This window comes from Spinacia oleracea, chromosome 1 (genome assembly GCF_020520425.1).
Source record: "Spinacia oleracea cultivar Varoflay chromosome 1, BTI_SOV_V1, whole genome shotgun sequence".
NCBI classification, from domain to species: domain Eukaryota; kingdom Viridiplantae; phylum Streptophyta; class Magnoliopsida; order Caryophyllales; family Amaranthaceae; genus Spinacia; species Spinacia oleracea.
The window spans coordinates 15,257,018-15,281,985 of record NC_079487.1 but is presented as its reverse complement, the minus strand read 5'-3'; the positions used below and the strand labels follow the sequence as shown (position 1 = coordinate 15,281,985).

Below are 24,968 nucleotides of genomic sequence, written 5' to 3'. Positions count from 1 at the left end.
ACGTATATGCAGCGGACTACGCTAACTAGCTAGAGATATAACAGGGACAATGGCATTTAATCATGTCAAACTATTGTGTTTATAGGCGACGATAAATGATACTCCCTCTGTTCCATAATGTTTAAGGCTCTGTTCTCTTCACCTTATTTTCACTTATTTCAGGTCTGATAAGATAAGATAAGATAAGATAAGATAAGATAAAATAAGTTCAGGACCAATAAGATAAGATAAGATAAAATAAGATAAGTTAAGGGTCAATAAGATAAGATAAGATAAGTTCTTGGCCAATAAGATAAGATAAAATAAGATAAGATAATAATGATACATGTCAATGTCAATGGCGTCTCTATTGATCAAAACTCGGAAATAATGATACATGCCCAGCAATGCGCGCAACAAGTAGGTAAAACGAATAAGGATGGAGGGAGTACATGAAAGATTAAAAATTTAAATTAATTAACTGAAATGGGAGACTTATAGCTCTTGGTAAAGAAAATAAGAAATACAAGTAGTGTATACGTAGTACTAGTTACGTTGTATATTATTAGTACTAATTCATGATCCACACAAAAGCCAAAACTAAAATCATATCAAAATTAACTATTAATCATGTCGTTTTTCAGTATGATAATCACTCTTAACATGGTAATAATTACCTTGCAACTAATCATTTTGTCAAATGGAGTACATTATGATTGTCCTAGAAGTGATTATACTTACGCCTCAGGCAGTACATTTGAAGGTAATCTTCAAGGTAATCTTCAAGGGCGGACCTACAGTGACCTCATAGGGTCCATAGGGACCCCCATTATTTTTGGGAAAAAATCAGAAGTTTATTCAATTTAAATTTTAAAAAAAATCATATATATGGTCCCCATGTTAACAACAATAAAGAATAGGACAAAAAGGCTCATAAAGTAAATTGTTAGAAAGCCACGTGATACTACAACTCCCAACAAGGTAATTAATTTTATTAAATTTTATTTTTTATTTTTTCAATTAATAAATGGTTCAATCTTAATTAGCTTTTGTGTTTTTTGTAAATTAAACTTTAGGTGCTTAAAAATAGAATTGATTAATATTTAGTGTTTCATCTATCTTGTTTAGTGTTTTTTTTTTTTTTTAATAAATAATTTGGGGATTTCTTATTGAGGTAGATATTCAAATGGTTACAAGAGTGTTTGTTTGGTTTTGCCACTGTATGAGAAAAGGCACATTTTTTTTACATATAACTCAAGCACCTACGCTATTCACTATAGCCTACCAAAAATTCATCCTCCGTGCGAAGGCCTTGATGACTTGATGTGCATCTGCTACGTTGTTTGAATGTATCACTGAGGCTCGAAGAAAAAGCACAATGTAATCCCCATAATTCATGCTACCAGGACGACAATCGAAGGAAAGGCACATTATCTTGTTTGGTTGATTCGTGTTTTGATTGAGTATTTGATTAGTCGATAAAAATCTAGAATTTAATTTATTAGTTGATTCGTGTTTGACTGTTTGTGTTATTGAGTATTTGATTAGTGTTTGGATTGTCTCTATTAGTTGATAGAAATATGGAATTTAATTTAATTTAATTTAGTGTTTTGGTTATTGAATACTTGCAGTGGTTGCATTTTTGTAATTTGTGTACTTAAACTAATCAGTAATTTGTTTATGGGTAAGATTTCTAGTTTATGGTTGGCCTCTTTGTGGCTTTGTGGTAATTTGCTAAAGTACTCGACTTTATAGAGCGCGACATATTTATCCAACTTCATGATGATATTATGAAGTGGTTTCAAAGAAAGCAAAATGAAGTGGACAAATATAACTTTTTTTACAATAGTATTTTCATTAGTTTTATTGTATCTTATGAACGTGGCTTTTGAAATGTTACGTAACTTATAAATTTTTTGTACAATGAAGTTGTAAAAAAATTTGGGACCCCCATTTTTAATTTCTGGGTCCGCCCCTGGTAATCTTACAACCACCCTTCTCAACATCCTCCCCACCAACGCTTCCCTCGCCGGGCGTTGACCAAGTCAACGCTCTAGCCTATTGTCGGGCTGATATAAAGGGCAGGGGACTTCCGTGGATGTGTGGAGGCCGCAGCACGGACCGTTGTAGAAAGATCTCGGTTTCTCAAAGAAGGTATCGTATGGTACGAGGAGTGTACGTTGCGCTACGCGAATGGAAATTCCATGTTTTCTGTCGATGATTTGGAAGTGACTCCAAATCATCGACATTATAATTTCTCAGGAACATTCAGGTAAGATAATTATATTAACCTTGACCGTCTGTTTGGTAAACGGTAAATAAACATGTTAAGAAATTGTTTCATTAACGACAGGGAATTTCGTTGCTAAAAGTCAATAATGATGGGATTTCTTGTTGCAAACCCGTTAGAAAAGGGCCCGATATTGATAGAAAATCTCGTCAAAAGTCATCTGCGACGATTGGTCTCTATTTAGTTGTTATCCCTCTCGCAAATGGTATTTACAACGGAATTTTGGCCCGTTATTATTGAGTTGTCATTAATGACTCAAATTCTAGTAGTGAAAATGTGGTAATGGAAATGATAGTCGTATAATAACCTTTCGTTAACTTTTGTGTAAGTCTGTCTTATCGAAAATAGCACTTTGATTGCTTAACTAATTGATTCCATTTGCGTAACTAATTAGTTTCAGTGCTTAACTTATATAACACCAAAACGGTATTTTATATAAGACTGTTTTATATAAAAGTTTGTAATTAATAACCTTTTATTGTTTTTTTTGTTGTTGTAATTTTCGATCCAGGTATCTTGAGCAAAATGAGATGATATTAAATAGCTTGATGAACCGGTTTGTTCAAGAGGCCGCATATGGAGGGAATAAAACCGGTTTCACGACCGGAGAATCCAACCTGTCGACGTCTAATTGGATGTTACGCGGCCTTGTGCAGTGTAGGCCGGATATAATGGGTGGCCATTGTGAGATGTGCCTAAGGCAGGCGTTAAGACAAAGAGGTTGTTGGAATACACCAATGGTGTTTCTACCTAGTTGTAACTTTCGATTTGACTTGTATCCTTATGCACATATTCGTCCACCCATACCAGGTAACCAATACGTACTTTGAACTACACAAAATTTTCAAATATGGAAAAATAATTACAATTTTTACGTATACTAGATTAGATTCCGTGCACGCACGGATTTTGATCACATTTTTCACAAAATATTTAATTGAATATCTCCCAAATTACTGCATAGTTTATAACATTTTCAACATGCCCGTTTAAATTTATTCATATAATATGCATATTTAAAATGCTAATATGGTAATTTGACCAAAATATTGAGTGATATATTTTCAATTATTAATAAAGCGATTTGACTAAAATAACACCAATTTAGAATTACGCCGTATCTATTATTGTCATAATTTATAAACTAAATTTTGTTTCCGCACATAAATAGTTTGTTAAAAAGTAGAGAATAAATACAAAATCAAACAGAAACACTTTTATTGGGAAACTGATATTTGGCGGGATAGTATATATAGTAAAGATTTGAACTTCATTCCAACCAATGGCAGAGTCATATTGGATTATGGGTGGTCCACGGACATCCCAAATAAAAACAAACATTATAAAAACTTATTTGTCAGTTTTTCCTTCGCTTAACATTTTACACTATAATTTTGCAAAATTAAAGACACTTGAACCCCAACTTTAAAATTCTGACTCCTCCACTGCTTCCACGTCATTTATGATTCTTCTAATTTTGTTCACATTTTCTTTTGTGAAAATGTTATTTTAGGAGGAGATGCTGGAGTTTCTCTTAAAATTATTGTGCCTGTGGTTATAGTGTGTGTTTTGGTGTTGTGTGGTATCATCTTTCTCGTTGTTCGCCGGCGCTGCAATCTCCGGGGGCATCCTCCTGTTTGTGAACAAGGTATGTAAACCACACCCACACACAAAATAATGCAATGGTCTAGCTCATCAATTAGCAAAAAATATCTAGTACAATCATGCATCATGATCTAATTAGTGTTGTGAGAAAGTTATCAGCTAGTCTCCTATCAGACTATCTGACAGTTATAATAGTAAGATTATGCTTAATATTATGGTAATTGGATAAGAGGTGGATGACATGACATGTGATCTGAGAGTTTACTAACTGTAATAATTGCACACAGATCATCATCCAAGAAAGTTTTCATACTTGGAATTAGTTTGGGCGACCGGTAATTTTTCCGATAGCAGGATCCTAGGCAAAGGCGGATTCGGCATTGTTTACAAGGGTACTCTTCTTAACGGTACACAAGTCGCAGTAAAACGACTCATCAATGTTCGAGGCGCATTGCAAGGAGAAGCGGAATTTATCGCAGAAGTCACAACCATCACACATATTAAGCATGATAATGTTGTTTCCTTGAAAGGCTATTGCACCTTTTTTCGCGAGCGAATGTTGGTTTATAAGTATGTGGATAACAAAACGTTAGAACATCACTTACATGGTAAGATTGTTAGCTATCCCTTTTGTTAATTATTACTGAAATCGTCGAGAAGTTCTTCGATTTTCGTCAAATAGTTATGATTTTGTGTTAATAATTATAGTTTAATTTATAAGTATAAGACGGTCTGACATAAAACTCGCCCTTAACAGAAAATGGCAAAGAATTATCGTGGGAAAAGAGAATGGGAATTGCACTCACCTTAGCAGAAGTTTTTGCTTTCTTGCACGAGAGTAAGTTAGTAATACTCCCCATACATACATTGATACCCCCGTGCAGAGTATAGGTTAAAGTATTGAGAGGCGTTATAAAAAAAACGAAAATGATAAAGGTCGTAATTTGCAACCTTTAAGCCGTGTCACAATGATGACATGTCATGCTTATGTGTCATGAACGTAAATGGAAACTAAAATATTTAACTTTTATATCCTATTAAACATAGAAAAATCTTAATATTTTAATTTATTTATAATAATTTTTTTCCCTTCTTTGTATTGACTACCTTATTTACATATTTTCATACTAACAAATATTTTGATGACACAGGATCGACGTGGTGCTTATATGTACCATTTAAAATCCGACACATAGGATTTGTGACAACTAAGCTTAAATATTGTCGTAACTTGCGATATTTATCATCACCTAAAAAAACATTGTGAGCCGTCTCACATTTCTGACACTATGAAGCTAGCTAGGTGTCTAGGTTTCTTGTTTCTAAGCTTACAATGTGATAAACTTGTACAGGACAACCCGCAATCATACACCGAGATATCAAGCCAAGTAACATTCTTTTAGATGGTGAATTTCGGCCAAAGGTAATTAATTAAACTCCATTATGATCAATATATGTACGTTACACATTTCTTTTGTTACTAAATTGTTGCATTTTTACTCCAATTTCAACAAAGGTTGGAGATTTTGGGGTAGCTAAGCTTTGTCCTGACAGCCGAACGCACATAACTACTATAATAAGGGGATCACCCGGGTGAGATTCTACACCATATCGATCCCTTATTATGTACTTTTTCCACATTTTTATAGACATACCATACGTTTAGTTGTTGACACTATTCACATATCTCTCAACTTATTTTTTAGTTTTACGTAAGAAAAAATATATTCAAACTAGATTATGTATATTAGTCATTTCATAACACATATAAAGGCTTGAACATGTTTTACTATTCATGAAACAGTTAAATGACCATAATACCCTTTATTCTTCTTTGTTTTACATGGTTTGCTCTTCTGTCCAGATCATGCCACGTTCGTTGCCTTCTCTACCTCCTCTCCAGATTGTGCGACGCTAGCTTTCTCTGCTTCCAGGCTTCCTTCCTTCTTCTTCTTCCACCTCTGGTTCCTAACCATTTTCTATCCATTTTCTAGCTCTCACTCCAATCTCCTCCGCCCCCATTTTCTATCCATTTTCTATCCCCTCTCCCTTCTTCTTCCCCTCTCATTCATTGTTCTGCGCTGCTACTTACATCTCTATCGCCAATTACAAACTTTTCTATAAGGCGGTCTTACACAAAAGACCACCTTGGTATCATATAAGTTAAGCAATAAAACCAATTAATTAAGCATTTGACCTAATTAGTTAAGCACTGAAACCAATTAGTTAAGCAAAGGAATTAGTTAGTTAAGCAATTGAATCAATTAACTAAGCAATGTAACCAATTAGTTAAGAAATGGAATCAATTAGTTAAGCAACTAAAGTGGTCTTTCCGGTAAGGCGGTCTTATACAAAAGTTGCCGATCACCAATAACTGAACCTGACTTTTGATATGAATGGCGATTGAAATTTTCTTCCTCACTACGTGTACTGCTTCCGAATCTCCTTACTATCCATTCGTGTATCTCTCCCTGGTATGATTTCCCTTTCTCTGGAATTTTCGAATTAGGGTTTTGTTTCTTGCTTTTAATTGTTGATTTTGTTGAATTATGGCTGGTTTGGTTGAATTGGAATATTGATTTGGTTTTTTTTTCTTGATTAATTAATAGCACAAATTAGTTACTTTTTAGGTGGATTATTGAAATTTGTGATTAACTTGAAGGGGTAAGGAAATTCGGGCAAGAGCTAAAAAGAACGAGAAGAGCATTGGGTGTTAAATTCCCAGTAATTCTCTTTCTTCTTTCTCCTCATTCAAACTGCAAAAAATAATAGATTTTCAATTATTAGTTGAACTCTTGTGCTCATGTGTGTTAATCTGGTTTATTTGCGGAAATGTGTGATTCTTGACGAGAACATTCCTAATCCTGTACAAAATCCAAACACAAGGTCAATATTTGTTTTTTATTTTCTTTATTTGACAAGATAACTTGGCCAAATCTTAATTTCTCTGATTATGGTGGATAATTAAATTAGCTGTGTGTTTATTTGAATAAAGTAAAGAAAATTTATTGTTGGAACCAATAAAGCAGAATTAAGAGTTCAGAATTCAATTGAAGTTGAAGATGTTAAGAACATATATGTGGAATGTAAGGCAATTAAGGTCTGTGAACAATGAGTGATACTAGGAGATTGGCTATTCGTCACACCACTCTTTTGCTTCCATTGTAGTAAGTTTATGTTTGAGTTTATTCGTAATTTTCAAAAGTTGCTGAATCTGGCTCAAGAAGTAATACCCTAATGTGTGTTTTGAACAATCAGAGAACCGGTTTTTGTGGTGTTGGTGAAGGATATGAGGCGGAACTCGATGTAATTGCCCTTCTGGTAGAGTTGTTGAAGGGGAAGGTGATGAAACTCTGGTTAGTTGCAACACTATCTATTATATAGAGTAGATTTGTTCATTGCTGGAAGCAATTATTCTCTCTTTTCTCTTTATTAAGTCTCTTTTTGTTGCCTATAGTATGTACCCATTTGTTGCAATTCGGTGCAAGTAACATTTGGTATTGACTTGCTTTCTATTTGTTTTTAGTAAAATTTGGTATCTTTCACTTGCTTAAATATTATTTCTTACTCCGGGATTTCAGGATATGCTTAAAGAATGTGTAGTCACACCTTTTTCAAAGTGGGATAAAGAGTTCTTGAGAATCGTGTTTGATCTGCGCTTCAAGGTTTGTTCAATTCAAGATTTAAAATGTTCTATATTGGGGATCCAGTGTTCTGCAAAGGCCAAAGGGTCTTCCTTAAGCAGGTCTAATCAGATAATTCTGTCTGCTAAATAGTGTTTCCCATGTTTGTTTCCTATTGTGTTACACGCTGCTGCCTTTTCTGTAAATTGCATATGGTGTTTTATTATATATCTTCAAAATGTAATTATGAAGATAAATCATATTAATATTGTATGAAATTATGTTAAGAAATGCTAATTAATGATGTCTATTCTTTTTGCTATTTTTTGTTTTTATACGTGGGCTACTTTCTCCTTTGGTGGCGTGTCTAACGTCAAACAAAAGTTCTAGCTTAAAAGGACAAAGAAAATGAATATGGCTTGTTACTTGTTCTTGTTGAAGGAAGAAAATTTGGAGCTTTTAGTTTGAGAATTCAAAGTCAAGGTTTGACTATATATGTGCCAATTGTTTTGAGAATTTTTTTTTCAATACAGGTCCTAAGGTCTTTGAATGTTAAGTTGCTTTCTTTTCTTTTACTTTTTTAACTCTTGAGGGGAGCTTGTCCTCTTTGTACTCTATTTTCTTTTGAAAATCTGTTTTTTCTCATTTAAGTGAAAGGAAAGTGAAAATCTTGTCAACCGGTAAGAAATTGAATTAGCAGCTGTGAAGGTTCTTTGAAGATCCAGTAAACTACTGCTCTATATCATGAATCATGAGCCGGCAAATAAGAAGTCTAGATCCATATGAACCTGTAAGATATTCACCTTCCTAGCTGCCAAAATTTTCAAGTTTCTTTTGCTAATTTTTCTTTCTTCTTTCTGGAGGAGTCCCTGGACCAAAAAAGAGAAGGAAAAAAAAAAACCATTGAGATACTCCTGTATTTCTATTGCTATCTTCTGCTGACGGCTGATGCTTTGGTTCCTCGATGTCTATTTTCACTGTATATGTTATCCTAAGATTGTCCATGTCTACATGTGTTGTTGATGTCCTTATTACAGAGATTCTTATCTTGGGTGATATTTACAATTGAAGTTATCTGTAAATGCTTGTTCTACCTGTTGTCCCTGCTTTTAAAATACTTAAACTCCTCATAAATCCCCATTTTGTATCTAATTATTGTATGCCCTACCGGCTACCGGTTGCCGTAATAATTGTTTTGTCCTCCATCTGCAGGAACCTACTTATGTCGAGCGTCGATGGTTATTAGAACATTATGTTTGTACACCAGCTGAGGCGGAACGCAAAGAAAAGAGAGTGTTGATTCCTGAGTTTTGATGATGACAAGCTTACACTCTACTAATTGTCGAATTAAGGATTGACAGGAGCAAGTCACTATAAGCTAGGAAAAGTACGCAACAAGACAAGAAGTGAAGCAGCATGAAGATTAAGTCCAACCTCGTGGAGAATACAAGTCTAAAGAGTATGGACGAATTAAATCATGGGCCGAAAAGAATGAAGCCCAGCAAGTCAATTAGGGTCCAGAAAGGTATAAGATCAGTAGAAGCAAATATTGCTTAGTATGGGAACAAAGTATTTCAAAGAGTCCTAATTAAATCCTGAATCTAAAGAAAATCGGTTTTTGTTTTTCAAAAGATAAACATCAAAGATTAAACCTGATTTTACTATCCTACTTAAAGATATACTCTTAAAGGTTTTTAAGTTGATTTGCAACTCTCAGATTAATAAAGATAGAATTTATCTAGAACGCGTTTTTAGAAACTGTTTGCGAAAAACTATCTTTCGAAAAGAGTCCTAACTAGTGTAGGATTAGAATCTAGGGTAAAAGCCTGGATTCTTATAAATAGACCTTAAGATCTTTACGAAACTTTTATCAGACTTATTTACATCAACCGGAAGCTTTCAGGTATCACCCTTAAAGTTTTAATCTTTAAAAGAAGTCTGTTCCTGTTCCCATATAAGAGCAGTATTTGTTACGTGGTCTTGTATCTAGTATTTAGTGTTAAGTTTAATATTCTTTGATTTCAGTTAAGTGTTGAGTTTTTGTATGATAAGCCTGAGTCAGGCTTACTTAAGCAAGAGAGAAGATCTCATAAGAGATCGGTGAGGAGAAGCAGTTGAGGGACTGTTTCTGTAAGGGAAGGAACAACGAGGGGTTGTTCCTGGTCATCTGTAGTCAGAGGCGACTAACAGATTGTGGCCCGAGTAGATTAGGCTTGTAAAGAAACTGAGTTGTTTTGCCTAATTAGTGAATGTGTTTAAGTCCCCAAAAGGGGCCGTGGTTTTTTCCTCTCTATTGGGCCTAGAGAGTTTTCCACGCTAAATCTCGCTTGCATATTTTATTGTTTCTGTTCCTAGTAGTTTAATTTTTGTAAAACCATAAAATATCAATTCCCCCCCCCCCCCCCCTCTTGAGGATCTCTGTAAAACTAACAATTGGTATCAGAGCCAGAACCCTTTAACTGCAGGTATTCTGTCGGGAAAAACGATTCTGAAGCTATGAACACAACTGAGAAACTCGAAGAGGGATACTCAACACAAAGACCTCCAATGTTTAGTGGCAAATACTATTCATACTGGAGAAACAGGATGGAGATCTTTATCAAAGCTGAGAACTATAAAGTATGGAGAGTCATTGAAGTTGGAGACTTCCAAGTCACCAAGCTAAACACCTCTGGTGAAACCGTTCCTAAACCGATTGCTGAATTTGACAAAGCCGACTATGAAAAGCTCGAACTTAATGCCATGGCTGTCAAAATTCTTCACTGTGGACTAGGACCTAATGAGCACAATAGAGTAATGGGATGCAAAAATGCGAAGCAAATATGGGATCTGCTCCAAGTCACTCATGAAGGAACAAATGAAGTCAAAAGATCAAAGATTGATCTTTTAATGCACCAATATGAATTGTTCACCATGAAACCTTCTGAAACAATCCAAGACATGATCACCCGCTTCACTAACATCATCAATGAATTGAACTCTCTGGGCAAAATCATAACCCCTGAGGAACAAGTTAGAAAAGTTCTAAGAAGTCTTCCTCAAGATCCCTGGGTGGCCAAGGTAACTGCCCTGCAGGAAACTAAAGACTTTACCAAGTTTAACCTGGAACAACTAGCTGGATCCCTCCTGACTCATGAACTGCAACTAAATGCACGACCTTCAGAGAATAACAAAAATAGGGCTCTTGCTCTAAAAACTGAGAATGATGAAAACTCTGAAGAAGATGAGGAAACTGCTCTATTTGCTAGGAGATTCAGAAGAATGTTCAGGAACTATAAAGATGGAGATTACCGAGGGAAACCTAACCGGAAATTCTCCAAAACTGATACTGGATGCCATAAGTGTGGAAACTTGGAACATCGCATCAGGGAATGCCCTCTCTGGGATCAAGAACGAGGAAAAGGAAAGGAAACAACCAAAGACAGATTCAAAGAGAACAGAAACTCATTCTCCAAAACTGACGTAAGAAAGGCCATGATTGCCGCATGGGGAGACACTTCTTCGGATGAGGAACAGGAACAACCCAACGAAGAAACAGCTCACCTATGCCTTGTAGCTGAACATGAAGAAGATGGATCTGACTCAGAATCTGAAAAATTCCAGGCAAGTCTCACTCAAATTAAAAATAAACTTGAATCTCTTTCAAAATTAGAATTGTTTGATCTACTTTCCTGTCTCACTAGTGATTATGAGGATCTACTGAAAGAAAAGTTAGACTCTGATAAAGAACACCAGACCACCATAAAAGAACTTAGGAATGAGCTAGAATGGACAAAAAATACTAACATAGATATAGACAAATGGTTCTTTAACCTCTTTGATCAGAACCTCCACATAAAAGAAATATGTGAAGCCTTACGAAGTGAAAACATCTGGCTAAAACAAGAACTAATTGATCTAGAAGTGACCAAGACTAAAAACCTTTACAAAGATGAACTAGAAAGAACTCAACTGGAACTAGTTAAGATTCACCAAGAAAAGACCAAACTAGAAGATGAACTAGCTAGAAAGACTGGACACAAAATAGAAGGAACACCTAAATGGATAGAAGAAGCTAGAACCAAACGCACAGAAGGACTAGGTTTCAACCATAAGAAACGTCAATCTAGAAAGACTAGAGTAGATCTCTATAGTGACATAATATGCTCCTTCTGTGGCCTAATTGGTCATTACAGAAACACTTGTCCCAAAAACCAACGAAGCTTGGAAAAGAACATAGAACACACCAGGACTAAATGGGTAAAGAAAAGCGATTTGATTCCAAGCAAGGAACCCAAGCTATGCTGGGTTCCTAAAAACTCTAACTAAAAATCGAATGCAGGTCGAAGTGAGGGGGAACAACACATGGTACCTAGACAGCGGTTGTTCCAAGCACATGACAGGAGACAGAAACATATTTCTCTCACTCACGACCTATGAAGGTGGAACTGTGACTTTTGGCGATAACAAAAAAGGTAACATCATTGGGATTGGTAAGGTCGGTAAGTCAAAGTCTCACTCCATCGATAATGTATTTTTAGTTGAAGGTCTAGGACATAGCTTATTAAGCATTTCTCAATTTTGTGACAAAGGAAATTATGCTAAATTCTTCTCGAATAAATGTCTGATTATCAACAGTAACACTGATACAGTGATCTTAGAGGGACAGAGGAAAGGGAACACCTATGTGGTTAACCTTAACTCCGTTCCTCACTCCAATCTGACCTGTCTCAGTGTTATTGAAGATGATGCATTATTGTGGCATAAAAGACTTGGTCATGCTAGTTTCTCTCTAATGAACAAGTTAAATTCAAAAAATTTAGTCACAGGTCTTCCAAATACCAAGTTAGCAAAAATATCAGTATGTGACGCCTGTATCAAAGGAAAACAAGTGAGAACCTCTTTCAAGTCAAAGGGAATGATCAGTACAACAAGACCACTGGAGCTGATCCACATGGACTTATGTGGACCAATGAGAACTCAAAGCAGAAGTGGAAAAAGATATGTGCTTGTAATTGTAGATGATTTCTCAAGATACACATGGGTAATCTTCCTAACCAGCAAGGAAGAAACATTTGAAGAATTCATGGCATTTGCCTCTAGAGTCCAACGACAAAGCAATCACAAACTGGTCCACATCAGATCAGATCATGGTACTGAATTCCAAAACAAAAAATTTGATGACCTATGCAAAGAATCAGGAATAAGTCATAACTTCTCTGCACCTAGAACCCCTCAACAGAATGGTGTGGTAGAAAGAAAGTGTTAGGTTATGATACATATGATAATACATAAATCATGCGGAAACAACCATTAAGCCAGGAATACATATTATTTACACATAATCATATAGCATAATTTAGATGCATACTCTTTGTTGCGTGCCTTCCCTAGCTGCGCCCGAACCGAACAAGAACAAGTCTTTAGGACTCCAAGTGTCGTCCCTCCGTAGATAGTCCACAGCACGTCCGGATCCGCCTTAAGATTGACCAACTAGAATCGCCCTTAAGGTACTAGAATTTTCGGCACTCTTAGGTAAGAAATATGGCTGAATTTTTCTCTCAAAAACTCACTTTGAATAGTTGAATTAATCTCTGAAAATATGTGACCCTAGGCACGTATTTATAGAGTTATGGAAAGGGAATTGGAATCCTAGTAGGATACGAATTAATTAAACTTAGAATCCTACAAGAACTCTAATTAATTAATTTATCCTTTTAGGAATAGGAATTTAATCATATACTAATTCTAATAGTTTTAGGAATCATGCATGAACACAAACTCAGACACACACGGCAGCCACAAGGGCCGCCCATGCGTGTGCGTGCGAGCAGCAGCCCACGCAGCGAGGCCATGGCCTTGGCGCGCGCTGGGCCTGCCTTGCGGTGGGCCTGGGCGCTGCCTTGGCTGGGCGCGCGTTTGGCTTGCTGGGCGATGGCCCGACTTCGTGCTGGGCCTTCGTCCGGCAGGCCTCGTCCGATGCTAATTCGTACGATACGCTTCCGATTAAATTCCCGGTTCCGGAATTCATTTCCGATACGAACAATATTTAATATTTCCGATTCCGGAATCAATTTCCGTTTCGAACAAATATTTAATATTTCCGTTTCCGGAATTATTTTCCGATTCCGATAATATTTCCGATTCTGACAATATTTCCGTTTCCGGCAATATTTCCGATTCTGGCAATATTTCCATTTCCGATAATATTTTCCGATACGTACCATGTTTCCGTTTCCGGCAACATCTACGACTTGGATAATATTTATATTTCCGATACGATCCATATTTCCGTTTCCGGCAATATCATCGTTTCCGGAGTATTCATTTCTTGCCTGTGACGATCTCAGCTCCCACTGAAACCAAGATCCATCGATTCCGAATATCCATAGATGGAGTATCTAATGCCATTAAATACTTGATCCGTTTACGTACTATTTGTGTGACCCTACGGGTTCAGTCAAGAGTAAGCTGTGGATTAATATCATTAATTCCACTTGAACTGAAGCGGCCTCTAGCTAGGCATTCAGCTCACTTGATCTCACTGAATTATTAACTTGTTAATTAATACTGAACCGCATTTATTAGACTTAACATAGAATGCATACTTGGACCAAGGGCATTATTTCCTTCAGTCTCCCACTTGTCCTTAGGGACAAGTGTGCATTTCCTAATTCCTTTGTCGCTCGATGCTTGCTCTTGAACATAAGGTAAGAGTCGTCATCCTTATTATGTCCAGAGGTGTTTCTCGGTTTCAGAGTTCAACTGATCAAATAAGCAGATAATCATAGCCTATGATTCATCCGAGCACGGCCATGCATTTCACAGTTTCTAGCTCTCCGAGTGGCCTTGTACAACTTTTAAGCATCTCATCCCGATTTATGGGAGGACAATCCCAATCTTGCGATCTTGAGATTAGACTTCATTTGATAGGTGATTACCTGAGCGTTGCCTTTATAGCCTCCTTTTACGGTGCGACGGTTGGTCAACGTCAAAGCAACCAGTTCTTAAACAAGTAATCTCAAATCACTCAGGTATTGAGGATTTAGTGTCTAATAATTTAATGAAATTTACTTATGACAGACTTTCATCTCTTACAGTAAAGTTTCATAGGTCTTGTCCGATACTAGTCTTCCCAAAGTAAGTATCTATGCAAATGATTATGACATTGCCATGTCCACATAGTTCAAGAAACAGAACTACTAGTCATCTTGCATTCTAGTCGTCTAACGTTTTCTATGCGTCCAATTTTATAGAAAACTCCGACTAGGGACCATTTTCAACCTTTGACATTCAAGTTCACTTGATAGACATTTCTTAGTCACAGGACTGGTCCTGACAGTCTATCTTGAATATATCGTCAAATTGAAGGGACTCATCATTTAATAAACCACAAATTAAATGGAAAAATGAATTCTTTTCATTTATTGTGAATGATTAACCAATAATGTTTTCCAAAGATTTAAACTCTAAAACTTCAAAACATTAAACAGAGACATCAAAGCCATTCTCCAATATGCTTGATTCCCATAGCTGCAGTGTGCGAGTTGTGCTTCGCCTGCGGCAGAGGTTTAGTTAATGGATCTGATATGTTGTCATCAGTTCCAATTTTTCTTATCTCGACTTCTTTTCTTTCAACGAACTCTCGTAGAAGGTGAAATCTACGAAGTACATGCTTGACTCTCTGGTGGTGTCTAGGCTCTTTTGCTTGTGCAATAGCTCCGTTATTGTCACAATACAGGGCTATTGGTCCTTTAATGGAGGGGACTACACCAAGTTCACCTATGAACTTCCTTAGCCATATAGCTTCCTTTGCTGCTTCATGTGCAGCAATGTATTCCGCTTCAGTTGTAGAATCCGCAATGGTGCTTTGCTTAGCACTTTTCCAGCTTACTGCTCCTCCGTTGAGGCAGAAGACAAACCCAGACTGTGATCTGAAATCATCTTTGTCGGTTTGGAAACTTGCGTCCGTATAGCCTTTAACAATTAATTCATCATCTCCACCATAGACCAGGAAGTCATCTTTGTGCCTTTTCAGGTACTTCAGAATGTTCTTGGCAGCAGTCCAATGCGCCTCTCCTGGGTCTGACTGGTATCTGCTCGTAGCACTGAGTGCGTACGCAACATCCGGGCGTATACATATCATAGCATACATTATTGAACCAATCAATGATGCATATGGAATCTCATTCATTCGTCTACGCTCATCAAGTGTTTTTGGGCACTGAGTCTTGCTTAGAGTCATTCCATGAGACATGGGTAGGTAGCCTCGCTTGGAGTCCGCCATCTTGAACCTATCAAGCACCTTATTGATATAAGTGCTTTGACTAAGTCCAATCATCCTTTTAGATCTATCTCTGTAAATCTTGATGCCCAATATGTACTGTGCTTCTCCTAGATCCTTCATCGAAAAACATTTCCCAAGCCAAATCTTGACAGAGTTCAACATAGGAATGTCATTTCCGATAAGTAATATGTCGTCGACATATAATACTAGGAAAGCAATTTTGCTCCCACTGACCTTCTTGTATACACAAGATTCGTCTGCGTTCTTGATGAAACCAAAGTCACTGACTGCTTCATCAAAACGTATATCCCAGCTCCTGGATGCCTGCTTCAATCCGTAGATTGACTTCTTTAGCTTGCATACCTTTTTAGCATCTTTTGGATCCTCAAAACCTTCAGGTTGTGTCATAAACATAGTTTCTGTTAAAACGCCGTTTAAGAAAGCAGTTTTGACATCCATCTGCCATATTTCGTAATCGTAATATGCAGCGATTGCTAACATTATCCGAATAGACTTTAGCATTGCAACTGGTGAAAAGGTTTCATCGTAATCCACACCGTTGACTTGCCTGTAACCTTTTGCAACCAATCTAGCTTTGAGAACTTCAAGTTTCCCATCCTTGTCCTTTTTCAGTTTGAAAACCCATTTGCTTCCAATGGCTTGGTAGCCATCTGGCAAATCGACCAAATCCCATACTTGGTTTTCAGACATGGAGTCTAATTCAGATTGCATGGCTTCTTGCCATTGCTTGGAGCTAGGGCTCGTCATAGCTTGTTTGTAAGTCGCAGGTTCATCACTTTCAAGTAATAGAACGTCATAGCTCTCGTTCGTCAAAATACCTAAGTACCTTTCCGGTTGAGATCTATATCTTTGCGATCTACGCGGGGTAACATTTCTAGATTGACCATGATTCTCACCAGATTCTTCTAAAGATCTCTGAGTTTCATCCTGAATGTCATTTTGAGCATTCTCTAGAGTTTGTTGTTCGACTCGAATTTCTTCGAGGTCTACTTTTCTCCCACTTGTCATTTTGGAAATGTGATCTTTCTCCAAAAAGACACCATCTCGAGCAACAAACACTTTGTTCTCAGATGTATTGTAGAAGTAATACCCCTTTGTTTCCTTTGGATAGCCCACAAGGATACATTTGTCAGATTTTGGATGAAGTTTGTCTGAAATTAATCGTTTGACGTATACTTCACATCCCCAAATCTTAAGAAAAGACACATTTGGAGGCTTTCCAAACCATAATTCGTATGGAGTCTTTTCGACAGCTTTAGACGGAGCTCTATTTATAGTGAGTGCAGCTGTATTTAGTGCATGTCCCCAAAATTCTAATGGAAGTTCGGCCTGACCCATCATTGACCTGACCATGTCTAGCAAGGTTCTGTTCCTCCGTTCCGACACACCGTTCCATTGTGGTGTTCCAGGAGGAGTCAATTCTGATAGAATTCCACATTCTTTCAGATGGTCGTCAAATTCATAGCTCAGATATTCACCGCCTCTATCAGACCGCAGTGCCTTAATCTTCTTGCCTAATTGATTCTCTACTTCACTCTGAAATTCCTTGAATTTGTCAAAGGATTCAGACTTATGCTTCATTAGGTAGACATAACCATACCTACTGAAGTCATCAGTGAAAGTGATAAAGTAGCTGAAACCACCTCTAGCATTTGTGCTCATTGGTCCACATACATCTGTATGGATTAAACCCAATAGTTCATTTGCTCTTTCTCCAACTTTAGAGAAAGGTTGCTTTGTCATTTTGCCAAGTAAACATGATTCGCATTTACCATAATCCTCTAAGTCAAATGGTTCTAAAATTTCTTTCTTTTGAAGTCTTTCTAAGCGTTTCAAGTTTATATGGCCTAATCGACAATGCCACAGATAGGTGAGATCTGAATCATTCTTTTTGGCCTTTTTGGTATTTATGTTATATACTTGTTTGTCGTGATCTAATAAATAAAGTCCATTGACTAATCTAGCAGATCCATAAAACATCTCTTTAAAATAAAACGAACAACTATTGTCTTTTATTAAAAAGGTAAATCCCTTAGCATCTAAGCAAGAAACTGAAATGATGTTTTTAGTAAGACTTGGAACATGGAAACATTCTTCCAGTTCCAAAACTAGCCCGGAGGGCAACGAGAAATAGTAAGTTCCTACAGCTAATGCAGCAATCCGTGCTCCATTTCCCACTCGTAGGTCGACTTCACCCTTGCTTAACTTTCTACTTCTTCTTAGTCCCTGTGGATTGGAACATAAGTGTGAGCCACAACCTGTATCTAATACCCAAGAAGTTGAATTAGCAAGTATACAGTCTATAACGAAAATACCTGAAGATGGAACGACTGTTCCGTTCTTCTGATCTTCCTTTAGCTTTGGACATTCTCTTTTGTAATGGCCTATTCCATCACAATAAAGACAGCTTGATGTGGACTTGTCCTGCTTTGATTTAGCATTGCCCTTGGACTTTCCACCTTTCTTGAACGGTCTCCTTCTAGCCTTGAGTAAATCTTTGGCTTCACAGTCCAGTATTATTTCAGCCTTTCTGACAAGGTGAACAAATTCTGCAACTGTTTCTTCTCTTGGTTCACTTAGGTATAGTTGCTTGAAGCGACCAAACCCACTGTATAGTGAATTGAGCAAGATAGAGACTGCCATCCTTTCGCTTATTGGTGTTCCTAGTAGACTTAGGCGATCAAAGTATGAACACATAAGATCCACATGGAACCTCAGTGGGACGCCTACCCTCTGTTTAGTGCGAAGGAGCTGAACATGTGTTTCTTGGACCTCCATCCTATAACACCTGTTGGGAGAACTAACCTTTAGACCAGACATTGATTCAATCAACTCATGGACGTTCAGGTCCCTGTCCTCCGTGCTTCGACGACAGATATCCCTCAGATTTTTGATGAGCGTAAAAGGTTCATAAGCTACAAACCTTTTAGCCCAATCATCAGGGATATTGTTCAGCATGAGACTCATAACCTTTTTGAGATCCGCATCCCAGGCGTAAAATCTCTCAGGGGTCATGTCTCTGGCATAGTAGCTTGGCATGGGATGTGACAGTACATACTCAAGTCCATTGAGTTTGACTATTTCAACTAGCTTAGCTTCCCATTCAAGAAAATTTGCCCGGTTCAGCTTGACCATAAGCTCAGATCCCATGATGATGTTTTGATTGTTGTTTGCCATATTAAAACTACAATTGAAAAGAATAAACAAATCAATAACCATTCACAGTTTCTCTTAATAAACTTAAATTCTAGCATACATGCATAATTCAATGTTTATTAAGCATTTTATTCAAGTTATGTGTTCCGGCAGGTGTGAATAAAATGATTCCAAGATCCTAAAATCATTGAAGAACTAAGCACAGTTTATCGACTTAATCCTAGAACATCTTAGGTAAGCAAAAGCCTTTTGCTAATAGTCTAGAAACTATTCTTGGTTGATAGGTACGTCTAAGAACTTATTAGGTAAACCTATCGATTTTGCCACGACATAAAAGGACTCCTTACTTATATCGTTGAGTTTCACCAAAACTAACATGTACTCACAATTATTTGTGTACCTTGCCCCTTTAGGACCAATAAGTAACACCTCGCTGAGCGAAAACTGTTACTAGATTGATGTAAAGGATATCCAAGCAAGTGTATATTTTGGCATGGCACCTTTTAACTCAATTTTTAAGTTTGGAACTTAAGGCTCTTACTATGTTGGTTAGATTTTAAGTGAACTAAAATCCTTAATCATGCAACATAATCAAGCCATAATCTCATGCATGATTAAGACATATTTAAAGCAATAAATAACTTAAAGCATGCATAAGATAAATGTGATCTAGTATGGCTCGACTTCATCTTGAAGCTTTGACTTCAAAGTCCGTCTTGAAAATCTCCGTGGGAGGCACCATTTTCTTTAAATAGGATAAGCTATAACTAATTACAACTATTTGATGGTACGCAGACCATATTTGAATTGAAAAATAACTTTGGTACTTTAGACCAATTACATTCAAATTAATGGTACGCAGACCATATTTTCTATCCTATTTGGGCCATACTAGTCACTTCATAACCTGCAAAACAGTACATATACAATATATACCATTCACCCACTCATTATCATGAATGGCCCACATAGCTGGTTAGTAAAACACATTATGCATGACGTAAACATTTGCAGCAATTAATCAAGGGCACCAATAATCTACCAATTATTCAGTCCTTATTAATTCTAATCAAGTTGTTTTAACCTTAAGGATTTGCAGACCTAATCAAGAGTTTATGACTAAAAGGGCTCCCACTTAAACCAATAAATTCATATGCTTTACTAATTTTAAACATAAAAATGTATTTCTAGTCTAACCGGAAACATACAAATTTAATTAAAATTTAAAGCTCATATAAATTTATAATTGAATCCAAAAAGTTTAATTTAATTTCAGTCGTATTTAAATTAATTCATGATTTTAATTTTAGTAAAATAATTAGAATAAATAAAATTTATTATAATTACAATATTCAAAATTAAAATCCAAGAAAATAATTTAAATTATTAATTTTAAAATTAATTAAAATTACGTAAACTGAAAAATTTCAAATTAAACATTCAAAACGATCTAATCGCAACGCAAACACCCTACGCATTGCACGCCCATGGGCCGCACGCACACAGCCATCGCTGGCCATGTGCGCGCAGCCCATGCGCTCGTCGCATAGCTGCTGCATCTCCATCGCAATCCATCGCACGCTGTGGTGCTCGCTGCGCGCGCGCCAACGCTGGACGCACGCGAGCCATCGCTCGTTGTGCGCGCTCGCCAGCGCACGCTGCGCGCGCTCCATCGCTCGCTGTGCGCGCGAGCCATCGCTCGCTGTGCGCGAGCAATTGCGCGCGTTCAACGCTGGGCGCAGCGCTCGTGGCACACGAGCTTGCGCTCGCTGCGCGCGAGGCTGCGCGCGCTTGCGCGAGGCAGTGCGTGTTGTGGCGCAGCTCGCTTGCTGCCCACACGCGACTGCCTTGGCTTGCCTTTCGCCCATGCCCATTTGTTCATAGCTCGTGGCCCACGACACAAGGCAGGGCTGCTGCCTTGTGCTCGTGCACCATGCCCTTGCTCATTGCATTCGTGCCGCACGGGCGACGAGCTCCCTTGCTCGTCGTCGCATGCCCGCATTATACAACACCCCTTAAGGATTACACGAAGCGTCCATTGCTTTGTGCGTGCAAGTTATATGAACGAATCGCATAAAAATTTAAAATTTATATTTAAAATTAATGACAAATTAATAAATAATATTAATTTCATAATTTTAGGGCGAAAAATCGAAAATTTATTATTCAATTGATTTCCGATTGTTATGGATTCAAGCCTAGGTCATAAAAATTTAAAATTTATCATAAATTTACATTTTTTATGGTGGTTTTTAATCATAGGTTTCTAATTAACTTATAATTAATTATGAAAATCAAATTAATTCTAAATTATTCTAATTTTCAACAAATTAATCATAATTACAAATTAGATTGCATAATTAACAAGGCTAGGCATTCAAACTTGTTAAACATATACAGTAGGTCAATCAAAAATTCAAGATTTATCAACAAGAATCGCAAATATTTAATTTAACATCTTAAATTTACGAAATTTTGCATTCGAAAAACTAAAACCTTCGAAAAGTCATAGTTAGGCTTCGAATTTGAGAATTCTGGGTTCGGCAGAAAAATATTATTTTTGTCAAAATTTAAGAATGCATTTTACATGCGGAATTGACACAAAAATCACTCGATTTGGATGTGTAACGAAGAAACTGCCGAAAAACTGCGTACGTATAATTAAATAAACGCAATTTGCAATTAATTAACAATTACGAAAATTAATCACCCCTTTTAATTCATGCAAATTTGTAATATTTAACCATGTTCATGCAATTTAGATTATGAAAATAATAAGGGGCTCGATATACCACTGTTAGGTTATGATACATATGATAATACATAAATCATGCGGAAACAACCATTAAGCCAGGAATACATATTATTTACACATAATCATATAGCATAATTTAGATGCATACTCTTTGTTGCGTGCCTTCCCTAGCTGCGCCCGAACCGAACAAGAACAAGTCTTTAGGACTCCAAGTGTCGTCCCTCCGTAGATAGTCCACAGCACGTCCGGATCCGCCTTAAGATTGACCAACTAGAATCGCCCTTAAGGTACTAGAATTTTCGGCACTCTTAGGTAAGAAATATGGCTGAATTTTTCTCTCAAAAACTCACTTTGAATACTTGAATTAATCTCTGAAAATATGTGACCCTAGGCACGTATTTATAGAGTTATGGAAAGGGAATTGGAATCCTAGTAGGATACGAATTAATTAAACTTAGAATCCTACAAGAACTCTAATTAATTAATTTATCCTTTTAGGAATAGGAATTTAATCATATACTAATTCTAATAGTTTTAGGAATCATGCATGAACACAAACTCACACACACACGGCAGCCACAAGGGCCGCCCATGCGTGTGCGTGCGAGCAGCAGCCCACGCAGCGAGGCCATGGCCTTGGCGCGCGCTGGGCCTGCCTTGCGGTGGGCCTGGGCGCTGCCTTGGCTGGGCGCGCGTTTGGCTTGCTGGGCGATGGCCCGACTTCGTGCTGGGCCTTCGTCCGGCAGGCCTCGTCCGATGCTAATTCGTACGATACGCTTCCGATTAAATTCCCGGTTCCGGAATTCATTTCCGATACGAACAATATTTAATATTTCCGATTCCGGAATCAATTTCCGTTTCTAACAAATATTTAATATTTCCGTTTCCGGAATTATTTTCCGATTCCGATAATATTTCCGATTCTGACAATATTTCCGTTTCCGGCAATATTTCCGATTCTGGCAATATTTCCATTTCCGATAATATTTTCCGATACGTACCATGTTTCCGTTTCCGGCAACATCTACGACTTGGATAATATTTATATTTCCGATACGATCCATATTTCCGTTTCCGGCAATATCATCGTTTCCGGAGTATTCATTTCTTGCCTGTGACGATCTCAGCTCCCACTGAAACCAAGATCCGTCGATTCCGAATATCCATAGATGGAGTATCTAATGCCATTAAATACTTGATCCGTTTACGTACTATTTGTGTGACCCTACGGGTTCAGTCAAGAGTAAGCTGTGGATTAATATCATTAATTCCACTTGAACTGAAGCGGCCTCTAGCTAGGCATTCAGCTCACTTGATCTCACTGAATTATTAACTTGTTAATTAATACTGAACCGCATTTATTAGACTTAACATAGAATGCATACTTGGACCAAGGGCATTATTTCCTTCAGAAAGAATCGAACTCTTGAAGATATGACAAGAACAATGCTGATTGCTAGTGGACTTCCAAAAAGTTTCTGGGCCGAAGCTCTAAACACAGCATGCTATGTACTAAATCAAGTGCTGGTTAGAGCAATCAAAAACAAAACCCCATATGAATTATATAGAGGAAGAAAACCCTCCATAACTCATCTCAGAATCTTTGGATGCAAGTGTTTCGTCCACAACAATGGAAAAGACCAACTGGGAAAATTTGATGCACGAAGTGATGAAGCTATATTCTTGGGATACGCTTCGAACAGCAAAGCATATCGAGTATTCAACAAAAGGACCATGTGCATGGAAGAAAGCATACATATTATATTTGATGAAACTGACTCCCAAAACTCTGTTGCAGGTACAGCTCCTGAAGAAAATTTCGAACTAGGACTCACAAGAAAAACTGAAGACGAGGAAGTAAAGAGGACTTCTCAAATAGAAGAACAGACACAGGTTGTTGAAACACCAGAAGGAGGAACAGTTGAAGTAGAACAAACGCAAAACGAGGATCATACAGAACAAAATGCTCAAACAGAACAGCGTGCAGAAGAAGCCTCTATACCATTCCAACCCAGACCTTGGAAACATCAAAGCTCACATCCTCTTGACCAAATAATTAGTGATCTTGGACGAGGAACAACAACGAGATCACAACTTAAAAACTTTTGTGCTTTTTATGCTTATTTGTCAATGATTGAACCAAAAAATTATAAAGAAGCACTAACTGACTCTGATTGGATCATAGCCATGCAGGAAGAACTCAATGAATTCGAAAGAAACAAGGTATGGCATCTTGAGCCCACACCTTTAGCCAACAGAGTAATAGGTCTAAAGTGGGTATTCAGAAACAAACAAGACGAGCATGCAACCATCACTAGGAACAAAGCCAGATTGGTGGTTAAAGGATACAATTAGCAAGAAGGGATAGATTTTGAAGAGACATTCGCTCCAGTTGCAAGAATGGAAGCAATACGTATACTTATAGCGTTCGCCTCATACATGGGATTCAAACTCTATCAAATGGATGTAAAATGTGCGTTCCTAAACGGACATCTGAAGGAAGAAGTCTACGTGGAACAACCACCAGGGTTTGAAGATCCAGAATATCCCTCACATGTATATAAACTGGACAAAGCACTATATGGATTAAAACAAGCTCCAAGAGCATGGTATGAACGACTTTCTCACTTCCTACTAGACAATAAATTCAATCGAGGTAAGGTTGATAGAACCCTGTTCCTTAAGTCAAGAAATACAGATATACTAATAGTTCAAATTTATGTTGATGATATTATATTCGGTGCTACTAACGAAGATCTTTGCAAGGAATTCTCTGACCTAATGCAGCAAGAATTTCAAATGAGCATGATGGGAGAACTTAACTTCTTCCTAGGTCTTCAAATCAAACAAACGGAACAAGGCATCATGATACATCAACAGAAATACATAAAGGACCTCATCAAGAAATATGGAATGGAGTCGGCTAAAAGCAACCACACACCAATGGGAACAACTACAAGACTAGATGAGGATCAAGAAGGTAAGAGTGTTGATCAAACAAGATACAGAGGTATGATAGGCTCTTTACTTTATCTTACAGCAAGCAGACCAGACATTGCATTTAGTGTAGGTGTCTGTGCCCGCTTCCAATCTAATCCAAAGGAATCCCATCTCACAGCAGTCAAAAGAATTCTAAGATACCTAAAAGGAACAGATGACTTATGTCTATGGTACCCTAACTATGATCACTTTGATCTCAAAGGATATATAGATGCTGACTATGCAGGTGATTTAGTGAACAGAAAGAGTACATCAGGGACGGTGTAGTTCCTA

The 24,968-nt window shown here is 37.4% G+C and overlaps 1 long non-coding RNA gene and 1 pseudogene across 1 annotated transcript; both read left to right on the top strand.

Annotated features, from left to right (window-relative positions):
- Window positions 1-642: 642 nt before the first annotated feature.
- LOC110779414 (cysteine-rich receptor-like protein kinase 25) overlaps window positions 643-24,968 on the top strand; it is a 50,745-nt pseudogene continuing 26,419 nt past the window's right edge.
- Window positions 6,750-8,791, top strand: LOC130466277 (uncharacterized). Its single transcript, XR_008926318.1, has 3 exons — window positions 6,750-7,230; window positions 7,456-7,619; window positions 8,710-8,791. It is a non-coding gene; the product is annotated as an uncharacterized lncRNA (long non-coding RNA).